A 4,632-nucleotide genomic window follows, 5' to 3' on the forward strand; every position below is an offset into this window, starting at 1 on the left:
CCCAATTAGAGGTGTCCAGGGTTCTTAAGCACACTCTTTTTGCCTTTGATCACAACTTTATTCTTTCTTTTTCTTTCTTTTTCTCTTTCCCCTTTTTTTCGTTTTTTTTTTGTATTCACTGCTTTTTCTTGCTTCAAGAATCATTTTTTTTTATTTTTCAGATCCTCAGTAACATGTCTCCTTTTTCATCATTCTTTCAAGAGCCAACATTCATGAACCACAAATTCAAAAGACATATGCACTGTTTAAGCATACATTCAGAAGACAAAAATATTGCCACCACATCAAAATAATTAAACTGTTATAAAATTCAAAATTCATGCAATTCTTTTTCTTTTTCAATTTAAGAACATTTGTTTATTTAGGAAAGGTGATGGATTCATAGGCAATTCATAACTTTAAGGCATAGACACTAAGACACTAATGATCACAAGACACAAACATAGATAAACATAAGCATTAATTTTTCGAAAAAAAGAAGAATAAAGAACAAGGAGATTAAAGAACGGGTCCACCTTAGTGATGGCAGCTCTTTCTTCCTCTTGAAGATCCTATGGAGTGCTTGAGCTCCTCAATATCTCTTCCTTGTCTTTGTTGCTCCTCTCTCATGATTCTTTGATCTTCTCTAATTTCATGGAGGATGATGGAGTGTTCTTGATGCTCCACCCTTAGTTGTCCCATGTTGGAACTCAGTTCTCCTAGGGAGGTCTTTAGTTGCTCCCAATAGTTTTGTGGAGGAAAGTGCATCCCTTGAGGCATCTCAGGGATCTCATGATGAGTGGGGTCTCTTGTGTGCTCCATCCTTGCCAAGGTAGAGGACTTGTCCACCACCTTGTAGAGTTCTTGGGCTATAACCTCATGAACCTCTATTTCTTCTCCAATCATGATGCTATGGATCATGATAGCCCGGTCTATGGTAACTTCGGACCGGTTGCTAGTGGGAATGATTGAGCGTTGTATAAACTCTAACCATCCTCTAGCCATGGGCTTGAGGTCATGCCTTCTCAATTGAACCGGCTTTCCTCTTGAATCTCTCTTCCATTGGGCGCCCTCTTCACATATGACTGTGAGGACTTGGTCCAACCTTTGATCAAAGTTGACCCTTCTAGTGTAAGGATGTTCATCTCCTTGCATCATAGGCAAGTTGAACGCCAACCTCACATTCTCCGGACTAAAATCCAAGTATTTCCCCCGAACCATAGTAAGATAATTCTTTGGATTTGGGTTCACACTTTGGTCATGGTTCTTGGTGATCCATGCATTGGCATAGAACTCTTGAACCATCAAGATTCCGACTTATTGAATCCGGTTGGTAAGGACTTCCCAACCTCTTCTTCGGATCTCATGTCGGATCTCCGGATATTCACCCTTTTTGAGTGAAAAAGGGACCTCGGGGATCACCTTCTTCAAGGCCACAACTTCGTAGAAGTGGTCTTGATGCACCCTTGAGATGAATCTCTCCATCTCCCATGACTCGGAGGTGGAAGCTTTTGCCTTCCCTTTCCTCTTTCTAGAGGTTTCTCCGGCCTTGGATGCCATAAATGGTTATGGAAAATGAAAAAGCAACGCTTTTACCACACCAAACTTAAAATGGTTGCTCGTCCTCGAGCAAAAGAAGAAAGAAGAGAGTAGAAGAAGAAGAAATGAGGAGAAAGGGAATGGCTTTGTATTCGGCCAAGGGGAGAGAGATGGTGTTTAAGGTGTGTGAAAATGAAGGAGTGAAGGAGGGTTTATATAGGAGAGAGGGAGAGGGATGTTCGGCCATTTGAGGGTGGGTTTAGGTGGGAAAGTGGTTTGAATTTGAATGGTGGGGTAGGTGGGGTTTTATGAAGGATGGATGTGAGTGGTGAAGAGAAAGAAGGGATTTGATAGGTGAGGGGTTTTTGGGGAAGAGGTGTTGAGGTGATTGGTGAAGAAGAGAGAGAGTGGTAGGGTATGTGGGGATCCTGTGGGGTCCACAGATCCTGAGGTGTCAAGGAAAAGTCATCCCTGCACCAAATGGCATGCAAAATCACGTTTTGTGCCTTTTCTGGCGTTAAACGCCGGGCTGGTGCCCATTCCTGGCGTTTAACGCCAGGTTCTTGCCCTTTTCTGGCGTTTAACGCCAGTCTGGTGCCCCTTTCTGGCGTTAAACGCCCAGAATGGTGCCAGACTGGGCGTTAAACGCCCAACAGCTAACCTCACTGGCGTTTAAACGCCAGTAGGTGCGTCCTCCAGGGTGTGCTGTTTTTCTTCCTGTTTTTCATTCTGTTTTTGCTTTTTTTATTAATTTTGTGACTTCTTATGATCATCAACCTACAAAAGACATAAAATAAGAAAAGAAAATAGTTAATTATAAAACATTGGGTTGCCTCCCAACAAGCGCTTCTTTAATGTCATTAGCTTGACAGAGGACTCTCATGGAGCCTCACAGATACTTAGAGCCATGTTGGGACCTCCCAACACCAAACTTAGAGTTTGAGTGTGGGGGTTCAACACCAAACTTAGAGTTTGGTTGTGGCCTCCCAACACCAAACTTAGAGTTTGACTGTGGGGGCTCTGTTTGGCTCTGTTTTGAGAGAAGCTCTTCATGCTTCTTCTCCATGGTGATAGAGGGATATCCTTGGGCCTTAAACACCAAGGATTCTTCATTCACTTGAATGCTCAACTCGCCTCTATCAACATCAATCACAGCCTTTGCTGTGGCTAGGAAGGGTCTGCCAAGGATGATGGTTTCATCCATGCACTTCCCAGTCTCTAAGACTATGAAATCAGTAGGGATGTAATGGTCTTCAACTTTAACCAGAACATCCTCTACAAGTCCATAGGCATGTTTTCTTGAGTTGTCTGCCATCTCTAGTGAGATTTTTGCAGCTTGCACCTCAAAGATCCCTAGCTTCTCCATTACAGAGAGGGGCATGAGGTTTACACTTGACCCTAAGTCACACAAGGCCTTCTTGAAGGTCATGGTGCCTATAGTACAAGGTATTGAAAACTTCCCAGGATCCTGCCTCTTTTGAGGCAGTTTCTGCCTAGACAAGTCATCCAGTTCTTTGGTGAGCAAAGGAGGTTCATTCTCCCAAGTCTCATTTCCAAATAACTTGTCATTTAGCTTCATGATTGCTCCAAGGTATTTAGCAACTTGCTCTTCAGTGACATACTCATCCTCTTCAGAGGAAGAATACTCATCAGAGCTCATGAATGGCAGAAGTAATTCCAATGGAACCTCTATGGTCTCATTTTGAGCCTCAGATTCCCATGGTTCCTCATTGGGGAACTCATCGGAGGCCAGTGGACGTCCAGTGAGGCCTTCCTCAGTGGTGTTCACTGCCTCTTCTTCCTCCCAGAATTCGGCCATGTTAATGGCTTTGCACTCTCCTTTTGGATTTTCTTCAGTATTGCTTGGGAGAGTACTAGGAGGGAGTTCAGTGATTTTCTTGCTCAGCTGACCCACTTGTCCTTCCAAGTTTCTAATGGAGGACCTTGTTTCAGTCATGAAACTTTGAGTGGTTTTGATTAGATCAGAGACCATGGTTGCTAAGTCAGAGGTATTCTGCTTAGAACTCTCTGTCTGTTGCTGAGAAGATGATGGAAAAGGCTTGCTATTGCTAAACCTATTTCTTCCACCATTATTGTTGTTGAAAGCTTGTTGAGGTCTCTGTTGATCCTTCCATGAGAAATTTGGGTGATTTCTCCATGAAGAATTATAGGTGTTTCCATAGGGTTCTCCTAGGTAATTCACCTCTTCCATTGAAGGGTTCTCAGGATCATAGGCTTCTTCCTCAGATGAAGCTTCCTTAGTACTGCTTGGTGCATTTTGCATTCCAGACAGGCTTTGAGAAATCAAATTGACTTGTTGAGTCAATATCTTGTTCTGAGCCAGAATGGCATTCAGAGCATCAATCTCAAGAACTCCTTTCTTCTGATTAGTCCCATTGTTCACAGGATTCCTTTCAGAAGTGTACATGAATTGGTTATTTGCAACCATTTCAATCAGCTCTTGAGCTTCTGTAGGCGTCTTCTTCAAATGAAGAGATCCTCCAGCAGAGCTATCCAAAGACATCTTGGATAGTTCAGAGAGACCATCATAGAAAATACCTATGATGCTCCATTCAGAAAGCATGTCAGATGGACATTTTCTGATCAATTGTTTGTATCTTTCCCAAGCTTCATAGAGGGATTCTCCATCCTTTTGTCTGAAGGTTTGGACTTCCACTCTAAGCTTACTCAATTTTTGAGGTGGAAAGAACTTTGCCAAGAAGGCATTGACTAGCTTTTCCCAAGAGTCCAGGCTTTCTTTAGGTTGAGAATCCATCCATGTTCTAGCTCTGTCTCTTACCGCAAAAGGGAATAGCATAAGTCTGTAGACCTCAGGGTCAACCCCATTAGTCTTGACAGTGTCACAGATTTGCAAGAATTCAGCTAAAAACTGATGGGGATCTTCCAATGGAAGTCCATGAAACTTGCAATTCTGTTGCATTAGAGAAACTAATTGAGGCTTAAGCTCAAAGTTGTTTGCTCCAATGGCAGGGATAGAGATGCTTCTCCCATAGAAGTCGGGAGTAGGTGCAGTAAAGTCACCCAGCACCTTCCTTGCATTGTTGGCATTGTTGTTGTCGGCTGCCATGTGTTCTTCTTCTTTGAAGAATTCGG

At 43.0% G+C, this 4,632-nt stretch overlaps 1 non-coding gene across 1 annotated transcript; it reads left to right on the plus strand.

The window, feature by feature from the left end:
• The first annotated feature begins 4,100 nt into the window (after positions 1-4,100).
• Positions 4,101-4,204, plus strand: LOC130971757 (small nucleolar RNA R71). The gene has a single exon (XR_009082967.1). It is a non-coding gene; the product is annotated as a small nucleolar RNA R71 (small nucleolar RNA).
• The last annotated feature ends 428 nt before the right edge of the window (positions 4,205-4,632 follow it).

The sequence above is a fragment of the Arachis stenosperma genome, chromosome 3 (genome assembly GCF_014773155.1).
Source record: "Arachis stenosperma cultivar V10309 chromosome 3, arast.V10309.gnm1.PFL2, whole genome shotgun sequence".
NCBI classification, from domain to species: domain Eukaryota; kingdom Viridiplantae; phylum Streptophyta; class Magnoliopsida; order Fabales; family Fabaceae; genus Arachis; species Arachis stenosperma.